Consider the following 15,970-nt stretch of genomic DNA (forward strand, 5'->3'; position numbering starts at 1 on the left):
CTTTCTTTCTTTCTTTCTTTCTTTCTTTCTTTCTTTCTTTCTTTCTTTCTTTCTTTCTTTCTTTCTTTCTTTCTTTCTTTCTTTCTTTCTTTCTTTCTTTCTTTCTTTCTTTCTTTCTTTCTTTCTTTCTTTCTTTCTCTGTCTCTCTCTCTCTCTCTCTCTCTCTCTCTTTCTCTCTTTCTCCCTTTCTCTCTTTCTCTCTTTCTCCCTTTCTTTTTTTCTTTCTTTCTTTTCAGTTTGGTGTTGAACAAATTCTCTAGGTATTCAACTTCAAAGGCCTGGTAGTCTTGTAAAGAAGTCTCAAGAGGAGGTAACAACATGGAATATCAGCTTGAGTAAGACTTTGGCATACAGTAGTCACCTACAGTAATGCAGTGCAACTAGCATTGGAACTGTAATCAGGGCTATGGTTGGACCAGATGATCTTGGAGGTCTTATCCAACTTTAATGATTCTATGATTCTATGATATTCATATATGGGGAATATATATATTCATATACGTTTTGGAAAGAGATGTCATCCTGAGGGACCTTGACAGGCTTGAGAGGTGGGCCTATGCAAACCTCATGACGTTCAACAAGGGCAAGTGGAAAGTCCTGGGGAAAGGACCTTGTACTTGGGCATGTGTAATCCCAAACACAAATACAGGCTGGGTGGAAAATGGACTGAGAGTAGTCCTGATGAGAAAGTCCTGGGGGTGTTATTTGATGAGAAGCTTGACAAGAACTGGCAATGTGTGCTTGCAGCCCAGAAAGTCAACCATACCTTGGGCTGCATCAAAAGAAGCACGGCTAGCAGGGCGAGGGAGGTGATTCTCCCCCTCTGCTCTGCTCTTGTGGGACTACCTGAAGGGGTTCCCCCACCTGGGCCGCCAACACAAGATGGACATAGAATTATTAGAATGAGTCCAGAGAAGGGCTGCTGATGATCAAGGGGCTGGGGAACCTCTCCTACAAAGACAAGTTGAGAGAGTTGGGGTTGTTAAGCCTGGAGAAGAGAAGGCTCCAGGGACACCATATAGTGGCCTGCCCATCCTAAATGGGGCCCACCGGAAAGTTGGGGAGGGACTCTTTGTCAGGAAATGTAGTGATAGGACAAGGGATAATGGCTTTAAACTAAAAGAGGGTAGGTTTAGATTAGATATTCAGAATAAATTCTTTACTCTGAGGGTGGTGAGGCACTGGCACAGGTTGCCCAGGGAAGCTGTGGATGCCTCATCCCTGGAAGTGTTCAAGGTGAGGTGGGATGGGGCTTTGAGCAACCTGGTCTAGACGAAGGTGTCCCTGCCCATGGCAGGGGGGTAGGCATTAAATGATATTTAAATCACAGAATCAAAGAATCACAGAATCATAGAACAGTTTAGGTTGGAAGAGACCTACAAGATCACCGAGTCCAACCTCTGACCTAACGCTAACAAATCTTCCACTAAACCATATCCCTAAGCTCTACATCTAAACGTCTTTTCAAGACCTCCAGGGATGGTGACTCAACCACTTCCCTGGGCAGCCTATTCCAGTGACTAACAACCCGTTCAGTAAAGAAGTTTTTCCTAATATCCAACCTAAACCTCCCCTGGTGCAACTTTAGCCCATTCCCCCTCGTCCTGTCACCAGGCATGTGGGAGAATAGACCAATCCCCACCTCGCTACAGCCTCCTTTCAGGTACCTGTAGAGTGCAATAAGGTCACCCCTGAGCCTCCTCTTCTCCAGGCTGAACAATCCCAGCTCCCTCAGCTGCTCCTCGTAAGACTTGTTCTCCAGACCCTTCACCAGCTTCGTAGTCCTTCTCTGGACTCTCTCGAGCACCTCCATGTCCTTCTTGTAGCAAGGGGCCCAAAACTGAATGCAGTACTCGAGGTGCGGCCTCACCAGAGCCAAGTACAGGGGGACAATCACTTCCCTCGACCTGCTGGCCATGCTGTTTCTTATGCAAGCCAGGATGCTGTTGGCCTTCTTGGCCACCTGAGCACACTGCTGGCTCATATTCAGCCGACTGTCAACCACTACTCCCAGGTCCTTCTCTGCCAAGCAGCTTTCTAACCACACATCTCCCAGCCTGTAGCTCTGCTTGGGGTTGTTGTGCCCCAGGTGCAGGACCCGGCACTTGGCCTTGTTGAACTTCATACCGTTGGCCTCGGCCCATTGGTACAGCCTATCCAGATCTTCCTGCAGAGCCTTCCTACCCTCAAGCAGATCGACACACGCACCTAACTTGGTGTCATCTGCAAACTTTCTGAGGGTGCACTTGATCCCCTTGTCCAGATCATCGATGAAGATGTTAAAGAGGACTGGCCCCAGTAGTGAGCCCTGGGGGACTCCACTAGTGACCGGCCTCCAACTGGATTTGACTCCATTCACCACAACTCTCTGGGCCCAGCCATCCAGCCAGCTCTTAAGCCAACGAAGTGTGCGCCAGTCCAAGCCATGAGCAGCCAGTTTCCTGAGGAGAATGCTGTGGGGGACGGTGTCAAATGCCTTACTGAAGTCAAGGTAGACCACTTCCACAGGCTTTCCCTCATCCACTAAGCGTGTTGCCTTGTCATAGAAGGAGATCAGGTTCGTCAAGCAGGACCTGCGCTTCCTAAACCCATGCTGACTAGGCCTGATCGTCTGCTGCTTGCCCTGCAACTGCCACATGATGACACCCCAGATAATCTGCTCCATGAGCTTCCCTGGCACTGATGTTAAACTAACCGGCCTATAGTTCCCCGGGTCTACCCTCCGGCCCTTCTTGTGCTGTTTCAACAGGTGTAGTTGTGAAGAAATCCATCAGGTGAAGAGATCTCTGCGGGCAAGTAGAAGCCAAAGCTGTGGGAAACAACCCGTTTCCAGATCTATCCTCATCTGTATCTGTCAGATACTGTACAATAAAATATACTTGGTATTTATGAATAGTATAGAAGGAAGATGCAGAACGATGACACTAAATTAAAGTTCCCTACCTGTTAAAGACAGGGCTGAAATCATTCTAGAATTAGTGGTGGCTGTTCCTTGCTTTCAGTAGAGATGTCTGAATTATAAGCCACTCTCACTTGTGTACAAATTGCCAGTCACTTCAGCAATGAAGAATATCATGGAGAAAGGAATGAGACTGTGTAGTGCCATGTGCTTGATAAAGCAGGAGGAAACAAGTCAATGATTACACTGCATAAAGATAGCTAAAACAGGTGAAGTAGTTATTTTGAGTAACTGACTTTAATCAATTAATTGCAGTGGTGAACAAAAAAACCAAGACACTGCTGTAGGCAAGGTGAAAAAATGACCTTCTTCTATCTATCCTAATGTGTTCATAAAAAGAACTCTGAGGAGTCTTCTTCTATAACTTTTGTACCCTGGGGCATTAGAATTAATAACATTACTACTAAAAGGCTTGTACTAGTGCCCCTGATCCTTGCTTGCTTTTCCTTTTAGGAGTATTAGTGACAACAACACTTAAAAGCACTGAGCATGGGTGATAAATTTCCCATTCAATTTGATGCATTAGAATTGTAGGCTCTGCATTACTGCAGACAATGGCGCCATTAACTACTATCAATCATCTGTGTCACAGCACAGCCCACTCTAACAAGAAGCCACAGGGCATAAGGTATAAATAGCAGACATAAGTCAACCCCCTTGATCAGTTGTAATTGTGAGAGGATTGTAAACTGTTTGGACCTCTGTCCAGGCTTTCTGAAACATGCCAGTGTAAACCTGGAAATTCAGCTCTAGGAATGTCCTGTTTTATTAGAGGGCTCTAAGTGATGGATCTAGAGCAGAGACCCTCCCCAAGCATTCCCTTTAGATGGCTTGTGTACCTCTGGGCGGTCCAAGGAAGCTCCCTCTGTTGTACCTTAAATTTCATCTTTATTTGCTGTTTTGACTTTTTGAAGCATCAGGAAGCCTGATTCTCTCTGCTGTTGCTTGGGATAACTCCACAGATAGTGAGTGTATAGGGATAGAGAATGATATGCCAAAAATTAAGGTGACAGGTTATAGAATAAACTTACATTATTGTGGGTGCCTGGAGAATTAGATCTAGACAGGCTTTCATATATATATACGTATTATTATTATTTCTGTCTTTACTAGCTGTTCAGTTTGGTTCCATGAGAGCTGTAGAATAGCTAGATTTGTACAGTACTCTTTTCCCTTTACTGCTTCTCATCCATGGAAGGTGAATGGAAGCTATTTTAATTGCTCTTCTAAGAGTGAGTAAGATTACAAGCTAGATGTAATATCCTTTTATAGTTTGCTTCGTTTCCCGGCATGAAGGGCTAGGGCAAGCTTTTAAAAGTAGGCAATTGCATAAAAGTGTGGTGGTCAAGGACTGTGATTCTTCAATGACTTCCACTGACAGTTTTATCAAAATTAAAGTGCCCACTCTTTTATTCTGTTATGGAAATGCTGAGAGAAGATAGAAATGAAATAGCTCACTGTTTTCAGCTGAAATGTATTCCATCCCCTATGCAAAGGGATTTGCTAGCACAAAGCAGTGCAATTTACACCTTCCCATGACAGCTTCTGTGACTTTGACCTGAAAAGTCAAAAGGAATCCAGGCATACTTACCTAAGGTGTCTATAAATAGATTTAAATGCAGTGACTTATCTTAAGGTTAACAATAAGTTGTCTTTACAGTGCTAACAGACTAGACCACACAGCTTTGTTTTGGTTTTTACCTGAAGTATAGACCTGTGTGGTCTAGATGGATGATATCAATTACATTTGAAAGCCTGATAAAATGGAATGCAGATGATTTATCTAGCTGATACCAACCTCTTGATACAAGCCACAGCCATTAGTAAACCGTGGTATATATATATCATTCTTATTCTTGTGAATGCTTTTTTTTTTTTCTTTGTTTTTTTTTTTCTTTTTTTCCTTCCTAAATTTATGCATCTTCCTTTCTTCCAAGAGCCTTTCCCAGTGATTAAGGTCAGTGGATTATGGTGAATTTGTTGCAAGTTACTGAGACACTGTAAACAAAACATTCACTGCAGATAACATAGGTAGTAGTCGGTGTTGCATACTCGCGCAGACACAGTCATTCACATTTCCACATGCTACTTCTGTCAGTGGCTGAAAAACATAGTTGCTGAGAAAGCATTTTTATCTACTTAAATGAAAATTATTACTGAAATCTCTGGTGTTGAAAATAATACCTTCAAATGTCTAAAAAAAGACAAAATTACAAGTGATCATGATAGAGTAAATGAATCATTTAGCACTTAAAACACAGTCCTAGGTATATAACTCCTGTAAAATTGCTATTTTCTAATTACTGTTTTTTCCAAACATGCAAATAATAAGTGATATATGAGAATTACTACCACTGCATGCTGCAGAAACTTGAAACAGACTGGAAAGGAAATTCAAAACGTGAGTGTAATGAGGAAAGTCATAGGGATGCTTATAAGCCCATGTTAAGTTAGAAACATTCCCTGATAGCCCCCTGGCTGGTATAAAACACACATGGATGTATGCATAGGTATATTTCTTAATAACAGACACAGTGAAAATGTTTCCAATGCTTTTCAATTAAATACAAAATTCTGATAAATTAAATTAATGTCAGGGAGAAAAAAGTTCATTTATTGATAAATGTTTATTTTTCAAAAATGACAGCTTGTGAAAAATTATCATTTCTAAATATGTAATTTTGATGTTTAAAAGGTAGAATTACTCATTCTGATGCATTTTAATTTTCATTTAACACATGCAACTGATTTATTTTGACCTAAATTGGGTGGGAAGGATAAGGAAGAAATTAATGTAATTTTATGAGTTAAAAAAATGATTTTCCAGAGTAAAAAAATAATTTTGAGTAATCATTTTGGGAGGCTGAAAGCTTCCATTTCAGGAATGGAAATTGGAAAAAAGTCTTGGTTTATTTACTGAAATGGGAATTTATAGTTTGTGGGAGTCTCATGTGCCGGTGACACTGCTTAACACTTCTGGTGCATCCAGCTGAAATTGCAGAACTGTGAAGAATATTGGTGTAATTGTTTCAGAAAATTAAATTTTAAAAGAAATAGGCCTTTCTCAGTTGTTACAATTACTTCTTGGCTTTAATCTTAGGAATCTGAACCTCAGTATAGGTCAGAAGTGCAAAGTTTAAAGATATGATTGGATGAAGCTGTAAAAACTCATCAAAGCTCATCTAAAAATCTCAGTGCTTGTACTTACTCCAGTCTGTGGAGGGCTCTCTGCTAAAATTCCTGAATATTTTTCCTCAGTGAATTCACTAGTGCTGTGTGTTGATTCTCTTGTGATAAACTAAGTATTACTAGAGACCCAGAATTCAGGCCTTGGCTGCTGAGCAGATATGAATCAAGGCATTGGTAGGAAGTTAGTAGTCCTCACTCAGCTGTGTTTCCAAGACCTTGCAGAGCACAGCCATGTCTTTCTATTTTAGAAAGTAAGCAAGCATTATTTTCCTTATATTGCAATTAAATTTTTGACATTTCCATCAAACCATGGGTCAAATTCTGCACGGTATTTTGTGTGGTCAGAAGGGGAAGATGACTAAACATTTTTATACTTTCCAGTTTTTAGACTGCTCCAGAGGTCAGTGTGGCTTTTCTAGCTGATGACATCCTGCTTACAGCAGTTTCCTCCAAACCCTGATTGCACTCTATTCCTCTGTACTCCTCTCCTGAAATCAAAAATCTTCCTTTAAGGCCTCTCTCCATTGCCAAAGAGGTACCAAAGGGCTACTGGAAAATGAAGAATTGTACTTCTTGTCTCTGCAGACTAGTTTCTCTGGCTAAGTGTATTTTTCATCTTGAGATTTACATTCAGACTGAGCTCAAACTGTGTGCTTGTGGTTTGTATAACCACAAGAAGTTGGAGAAGGCCCATCAGAAAACATAGGACTCCTTATAGCTGAGCACGTCTAATATCTGCATAGGCAACCACAACAGCTTCCATTGGGTTTCCACATACAGACCATTGGGTATCCAATAGGAAGCTATATGAGATGCAAGAACAGTGTGTGTGTTGTTCCCATGATTGCTTTCTAATCATAGACAGCTCTCCTGCTTCTGCATGCATTACAGCAATGGCTTTTACCTGCATGGCCACAGATTAACAGTTTTGCAAAGATGCTGCTTATTGTACATGCAACAAATTATATAAGGGGAGAGAATTAAATAGTGTGGGAATTAATTCATTTTTCTGTGTAAAATAGTTGCCTAGGCTTCAGGAGAGCTCTGTTTCCCTCTTGAATTCCCACAAGATTCCAATACCATAAACAAGAGGGAGCATACACATTTATTTCACAATATCAGATTGTCTGATTTTGGAAGTGTACTGTTTTATAATGTAGTTCTTAGAATTCTTACATATGACTCTTAGATGGTGTCCCTTGTTCTTGGCTCTGCAAAACCAAGTAGACATGCAGAGCCTTTGGTTTCAAATTATTTTATTCATCTTCTTCACCAAAGTTTCCAACGCTCTGTTCAAAGCAGAGGTGAAATCAAGGGTTATGGAAAAACAAAACAAAACAAAACAAAACAACAGAAAGCAACAACAACAAACAAACAAACAAACAAAAATAAATAAATGAAAAGACAACAACCATAGTTTTCTTTCTAAGCGTGGTTCTTGTGTAACCCTAGCTGTAACTTTCTAGCTGCCATAGACTCAACCTCTCACACAATTTGTGTGTATTCCTTTAGCTTGAGTTGCAGATTTTACTAGATTGGCAATAGTGAGCAATACACTGATTAACAGGACTTTTAGCAGAGATGATGAGGTGACACTCCTTCCAAGCAGAAAGAGATAGTAAACACCTTAAACTTATATATATATATATATATATATATATATATAAAATTTTAATAAGGGAATAGTAATAGATACCATACTCAGCTATTAGCTTAGATGGAAAATCTAGAGGCAAACAACATGAGCTGGAAGATGAAAAAGTTTGGTTGTATTGAAAAGGTCAAGCAGTGTTTTTGTAAGAGGGAAACCTAAAAGAAAACCTGCTTTCTGAATCAGCTTCTCCCAGTCTCCGGTGCCTGAGACGCAGATACACTGGAATGGCTTTGACATAATGTAAGCTTGTTTTTTGTCAAGACAGTCTTATTATTTGGACCCTGCTGATTTATAAAATCTGGAGTTTTCATGCACTTAGCACAGATGGAGAACAAAAGGAACACAGTGATTGATTTTATTAAGTCATTGGGGAATTTTTGAGATAGCTTATTAACACAAGGTGGACACACTAAACATTAGTTTTTAAGGAAGACAAACTGATAATCAAATTTTATTAGTAGTCTTTCTTTAAGGTATAATGAATCATCTATTCAATGTATTTTTTAAGTTTTAAAACTATGAACTATGGCAAATATTGTGCTTTCTATTCATTAACCTAATGCGTACTCTTTTTATAAAAAGGAATATTTTATGCTCAAAATACTAAATAACAAGCAAAATCCTGCTCATTTAATTAAGCTTAAGGGACATGCAGATATTTAAACTCAGACTGTATACCATACCATACCATACCAATAAAAAAAACATTTGAAACTGTTTAAGTGTTAAGTTTTTTATAAAATAATGAAGTGCATTAAGTAAAATTATTGTATGATTTAAGTTCAAGTACAAATAATATAATTTATTTTATCATTGGAATATTTCCTTGTAATGCAAGAAGTATATTATGCATGTGTCTGTGCAATTGAAACATACATTGCATACATATAGAATCACAGAAACAGAGAATCATGGTAGGCACTTATAGATCATCTAGTTCCAACCCCTCTGCCATGGGCAGGAATGCCACCCACTAGATCAGGTTGCCCATGGCCTCATCCAATCTGGCCTTAAACATTTCCAGGGATGGGGCATACACAACCTTTCTGGGCAACTTGTTCCAGTGCCTCACCACCTTTTGAGTGAAGAATTTCCTTCTAACCTCTAATCTAAATCTCCCTTCTTTTAGTTTAAAACCATTCCCCCTTGTCCTATCATTATCTACCCAAGTAAAGAGTCCTTCTCCATCCTTTATATAAGACCCCTTTAAGTACTGAAAGGCTGCAATGACATCACCCCAGAGCCTTCTCTTCTTTAGGCTGAACATCCCTAGCTCTCTCAGCCTTTCTTCATAGGAGAGGTGCTCCAGCCCTCTGATCATGTTTGTGGCCCACCTCTGAACTCACTTGTACATGTCTACAACCTTCTTGTGCTGGAGAGCCCAAATCTGGGTACATCACTCCAGGTGGGGCCTTACAAGGGGGACAATCACCTCCCTCAACTTGCTGGTCACTTTTGATGCAGCCCAGGATGAAGTTTGCCTTCTGGGATGCAAGCACACAATGCTGACTCATGTTGAGCTTTTCATCCATCAGAACCCCCAAATCTTTCTCTGTAGGGCTGGTCTCAGTGAGTTCTTCTCCTAGTCTGTACTTATGTCTGGGATTTCCCTGTTCCCCATGCAGCACCCTGTTTTTAGACTTGTTGAACCTGATTAGGTTCAATGGGCCCACTTCTCAAGCTTGTCCAGATCATTTTAGATGGCATCCCTTTCTTCTCTTGTATTGACTGCACCACTCAGCTCAGAATCATCTGCAAACTTGCTGAGGGTGTGCTTGATGCCATTGTCTATATCACTGATAAAGATATTAAATAACACCGGTCCCAAGATAGACCCCTGAGGGATACCACTCATCACCGGCATCCACCTGGACATCGAGACATTGACTACAACATTCTGGTTGTGGTCATCCAGCCAATTTCTCATCCACCAAATGGTCCACTCTATAAATCCATCTCTCTACAATTTGGAGATATGGATTTTGTATGGGACCATGTCAAAGGCCTTACAGAAGTCCAGGTAGGTGACATTGGTCAGTCTTGTTTTGTCACTCCATCACAGAAGGCTACCAAATTGGTCAGGCATGATTTGACATTGGTGAAGCCATGCTGGCTGTCTCAGATCACCTCCTTGTCTTGCACATGACTTAACATTGCTTCCAGGAGGATCTCTTCTGGGATCTTGCCAGCCACAGAGGTGAGGCTCATCAGTCTGTAGTTCCCCAGGTCCTCCTTTCTACCATTTTAAAAAATGGGAGTGATATTTCCCTTTTTCCAGTCACTGAGGACTTCACCTGACTGTCAGGACTTTTCAGATATGATGGAATGTAGCTTGGCAACTGGACCAGCCAGTTCCCTCAGAATTCTGGAATGTGTGTCATCAGGCCTGATAGACTCGTACCTGTTGAGTTTCATCAGGTGGTCTCAAACCTGCTCTTTGCTTACAGTGGGAGGGCCTTTGCTCCTCCAGACCATGTCCAGAGGTTCAGGGACTCAAGACATGGAAAAGGAGACTGGCAGGGAAGTCTGAGGCAAAGAACTTCTTGAGTAATTCAACTTTTTCCTTGTCTGTTCTCTCTATGTCTATGTTCCCTATTTCTTCTGACACTGGGAAGTACATACCTTTCTCCTGCTGAATCTAGTTTAAAGCTCTGCTAATAGGTCCAGACAGCTTGACTGCCCAGAATTCTCTTGCCCCACCTGGACAGGTATGCCCCATCTGGTGTCAACATGTCCAGCCTCTCAAAAGTTCATCTGAGATCATAGAACCCCAAATCCTTAGTATGGCACCAGCCACCAAGCCAATCATTCACCTGATCCATTCCTTCTTCTTGGGTCCCAGTTTCCAACTGGAAGGATAGAGGAAAACTCTATCTGTGTTTCCGATCCCTTGAACATCTTTCTGGGACATAAAGTCCCTTTTGATATTTCAGAGTCTCCTCATTGCAGCATCATCTGACCCTACACAAAAGAGGAAGAATGGGTGGTAGTCCTCTGGCTTTACAAGGCTTGTTACTTTTTTTGTGATATTGCAAATGTGAGCCCCCATCAGGCAACAAACCTCTCTAGAGAAAGTTTCTGGATGGCAAATGGGTGCTTCAGTGCCTATCAGCAAGTAAACTCCAATTACTAACACCCTTCACTTTTTTTTTTTTTTAAAAGTTATTTTTTATTTTTTGGTACTTGTTCTAATACAGGTGGTTGATTGGGCCAAGTTTGGACAGTTCTGTGTTGGGTCATGACACACTCTCTCTTTTCCAGCCCCACAGCATGGTATCTGCACTTCAGAGGCAAGGGGGAGACCCTCCTTCTGCTCTGAGCAGATAAGAGGGTCCAGTCTCCTTTGTCTTGTGAGTCAGCTCAGGCTTCTAAGAAACTGTAACCTTGTCCTTGATCCTCGGGCACCTAAAAACCTCATAAAATCCAAACTGTATTAGAAATACAATACAGTTGATTTAAGTAGAAATTCAAAGAAATAACAAAATTAAGTACATTTGCATCTACTTTAGAAGTATCAAACACCTTAGCTAACAGAACTGATCTAAAGTGCATTAAAGTCAATGACAATTAATTATCACTTAATTAGCTTTGATGAGCTATTTGACAAATCTCTAATTTACACTGTGTCTATGGACTCCTTAATTGTTCAAGTTAGATTCATATATATTAACATCTCTATCCCATTTTCCTGGGAAGCCATTATAAACTAGTTAGGATTTAAGTTTTTTTTTGGAGATTCTATACACTTAACCTTCAGAGACCATGACTGTAACACTAAGTCAATAAACAGATAAAATAAATCAATATTTTTTTTATTAGTATTTGTATCTATTATTTTTATCAACAAATGAGCTGTTGTAAACAGTAGAACAAAAGATTATGAAAACCAAAACAGAACAACATCAGTCAAAGAGAATAACATCAGTGCACTAATATTATTTTAAAGACCGATTATTGTTTTTAGATTTGGTTAGAAAAATATTTCTGAGGAGACTGAAGCAAAACTTTCAGTGCTCACAAGTCCAGTGAAATTTTCTTTTGGGAAAGAGAGAGAGAGAAATGGAATAGTATGAAATTGTTAAAATATTTTTATTTTTAAATGTGTGTAACTGCAATATTGATCATCACTGGACATTTTAAAAGAGATAAAATATTTTTTGATTTATAGTACATTTTTGCTTAGATATGACATGTGAAAAAGTTTATAACATGGCATATCTGAATGGTTTTATTTGCTGTGTATTTTTCAGAGAATATGTGTTTTGTTAATGTTGCCTTATACACTGGAAAACCATATTACCCTTTTCCCATACTGTACTTAGTCTTTTTGTATAAATAGCAGTGGATACTGTGGAAACCCTAGAGGGTAGTACTTGAACTATAATTATATTCTGGTCATTAGTAATTATTCCACAATGTATTTCAGAGCATGTACTCTAAAAATAAAATAAAATAAAGGCAGGAGTTGTAATAAAACAGATCTTTAATTTTGGGTTATTTGATTGCCATCATATTAACCCAAAAGACCTGAACTATCAAGCCTCTTTCCTAGTTAATATAGAAACATACATGATATAACTAGCAATTTTTCTGTGGTTCCAATTTCTAACTTTGACTTGTTGTTGCTATCAAAATGTTTCCATTAATGAAGGCTCATTAAAACATTTGCTTTTTTCATGAATGTTATGACAATTTATGCTGTATATGTGAAAGAATGTTTTTCTTCATTGGTCTCAGTACATACTATCTATTTGAAGCATCTGCTTTTCAAATAATTACTAAATGTTAAAATGCATTTTTTTCAGGTGAAATCAAAACTTTTTGTGAAGTTACAACCAGTAGGTTCACTCCATTTCTCATGAAAAGGTTATTTCAAACAATAGGTGTATTACCACTGACTTATACACACTTTTGATTCTCTCAGTAATTCTGTACCTTTGCAAGGCAGCTATATCACTTATATAGAAGCTAAATGAAGTCATGGAATATAAAATTTTGACTTTATTTATTCAATTGCTTCATGTTTGTGGTACTGCAATGAGGTATATTTTCAGAAGATAGGAGAAAAAAAATATATCTGAAAACCTTTTTTTTTTTTTTTTTTTCCCTTTTGGACAAATATTAGTGTTATTTTAGTGTAGATTATGAAATCTAATATTAATTAATATAATTACATCAGCAACAGGATACATTTACTATATCATATTATACGAATATAATGTAATTTTAACACTGTCAGTGTTCAATGACTGTCATTCATGTCTGTGAATATGTAAACCCAGTTATATACAGTATATAATGTTATATAGTTTTTTGTTGTTGTTTGTTTGTTTGTTTGTTTTTGTTTATTTATTTAATAACAGACTTATCTGACTAATGTGAGTCCGAGGTTCCAGTCTACATTTGTGAAAAAAATTGCTGAAGTTCAACCACCATAAGAAAAGCCACCATGGCCATGTGCATTGCTAGACACTGTATTGATATGTGATTCTCCTTCTGAAGTAAAAGAGAGAACCAGGGCCTGGGTGTCAGCAGTGGAAATTAAAGAATAATCAACAGTTGGATAACATTGTCCTTTGTGTGGGAGAGGGAATGAGATTTTATTATTATTATTATTATTATTATTATTATTATTTTATAAAAACTGATACAGTGTGGACATGTAATCAAAAGTCAGTCTTATTATGGCTATAGCTGGGAAGACTGAGAGAAAGAAAATAATAAAATAGTAGAAATATTTTAGTTAACTAGAAAGATTTTTGCACACTTTTCACACTTGTTCATTATCCTGATCTTGACCTGCAAATGTGATCATGAAGGAATGCTTTCTAAAAGTGAGGTTTGCTCCATTAAATAAACAAACAAACAAAAAAACAACATTTTTTTTTTTTTAATCTATATTAGATTACTGTTTTGTAATCTACATGGTCCTTTAAAACTATTTGGAAATTTCACTTTTGCATGCCATCTCTTTATGTGTTGCATCTTGTAGGAAGCTCTCCATGTTGTCTGTCATTTCATTTCAGTTATAAAGGGGTAAGTTTTACTCTATTAAACACACACAAAAAAAAGCTCCGAATTTATCTTCTGCCAGTGAAACAGAGATACATATTCAGTTTATAAAATAATACTGTATATTTTCCCCCTAAAAGTCTCTTTTATAAAAATCTGAATAAATAATTTACAGAGCATCATGAAGTAATTTTTTTATGGGAAAGGCTGGGTGAGTTTTATGTTTTAAGGTAAGATTCCTGGCTGTTCTAAGTCAACCCAATTTTATTTAAGTTTCAGTTCACCTAATAATAATAGAATGTTTAATCATAAATCACTAGTATGCTTTTCCCTTCTGTCTTTGTAATTAAAAAGCATTCATGTGATGAGAAAAACAGACATGCACACAATCATACACATGTGCATGCGCACACACACACACAGAGTTAAATGGATGCCACATTAAAGATTGTCACTAGTTGCCCCCCCCCCCCCCCCCTTTTTTTTTTTGGTTATTTGTTTTTGGAATGGAGAAAGAGTGCATCATTTTTGACATTATACTAGCCATTTCACATTTTAGTGGTTTTAATCCTAACATGAAAAGAGTTTAAATTGTCATTCTTCCAAGAAAAAGGATTTTATAATACCATATCATTATGTAATTCATTCTCTGTAATGTTTGACTATCAGTTGTGCTGTTGTCTATGTGTCTGAATTATAAAATCTCTAATGCCAAATAATTTTCACTGCATTACTACAAAACAAGTCTTTTGTATTACACTACTTTTTCTTAAAGACTGCAAAACTTCTATTAGCTTAGGTTATTTACTGACACCATTAAGCACCCTTTACTTCAGGCTAGCAAATTTGCTGCTTTCAGGTTTGAGAGGTTTAAGTCTCTTCTATAATGCGTCAGTAGGAAAAGGTGTAATGCACTTAGATTTATAAAGTAATGTGGTCAGCATTTATAACAGTTCTTCACCTTCAACTGAGGTAGATGGACTCCTACAAAGCAAAGTACAACTTCTGCAGTCATTGTTCCTTGTGGAGTGAATTCTGTTGATGTGAGGCAACTTTTATACCCTGTTGGTTGTGACACCCAAGGGTCTAAAAGATATGGAAAGGGTGAAAATAAGAAAGCATTAAGTTTTGAAGTTTAAAATTATTAATTCTAAAATTGACTTGGAAACATAGATAAAAATTTAAAAAATGCTACCAAATTATGATGATTTATAGCTGTGAGCAATTCAGTTCCTCAGGGAAGGGTAATGAGAAGTGGCTGCAGACGTTTCATTAGAAAAGAGCTAACTACTTCTAAATGCCTACACAACTTATCTCCTTTAGAAGGGGAGAGTGAGTTTTTTAGTCTGCTACAAATAGTTACAGACAATTTCTTCTTCTTTCTGAAAGGACTAAAGAACTGTCAGATGTTCCTGTTCCTTGATTAGTGGTTGCATGTAAGGAGGAGGGAGAAGATTATAAGTTCAAATGGAGATAGTACTTCCATTATTTGAAAAGTACTGCTGTAAAATAATCTCATATGTTTCAATTAAAATGAGTACATACTTTGCAGAGTAAAGGTTGCAGATTCTGGCTTTTCAAGAGCAGCCTGATCTAGTGGAAGATCAAAGTGGTGTCAGACAAAAACAAAAACAAACAAACAAACAAAAGCAAGTATGTCACTGGCAAGAGGAGAAGAGGAGGTCAAAGGAAAACATAGGACAGATACTTGAAGTGGATGGCCACCTAACAAGTAAGGAGAAGGAAAATGTGGAGGCATTTAATGTCTTTTTTAACTCAGTATTTAATAATTAAAGATCTGGGGTTGCCTGGACTACAGAGTTAGAGGACCACTTCTGGGGAAGCAGAGACTTTCCCTCTATGGTCACCAAAATTGTAAGAGAACAGTTGTATCAGCTCAGTATTCATAAGATTATGGGGTCTGAGAGAATTCTCCCCAGAGTGCTAATAGAATTGGTGGACATTATATCTTGACTACTCTCAACAGTTCACCAAGTTCTTGGGAGTCTGGGGAGGTTCCTGCTGACTGGAAGCTAGCCAATGTCATATACATAAAAAGAAAAAGAAAAAGAAAAAAGAAAAGAAAAGAAAAGAAAAGAAAAGAAAAGAAAAGAAAAGAAAAGAAAAGAAAAGAAAAGAAAAGAAAAGAAAAGAAA

This window comes from Oxyura jamaicensis, chromosome 3 (genome assembly GCF_011077185.1).
Source record: "Oxyura jamaicensis isolate SHBP4307 breed ruddy duck chromosome 3, BPBGC_Ojam_1.0, whole genome shotgun sequence".
NCBI lineage: Eukaryota > Metazoa > Chordata > Aves > Anseriformes > Anatidae > Oxyura > Oxyura jamaicensis.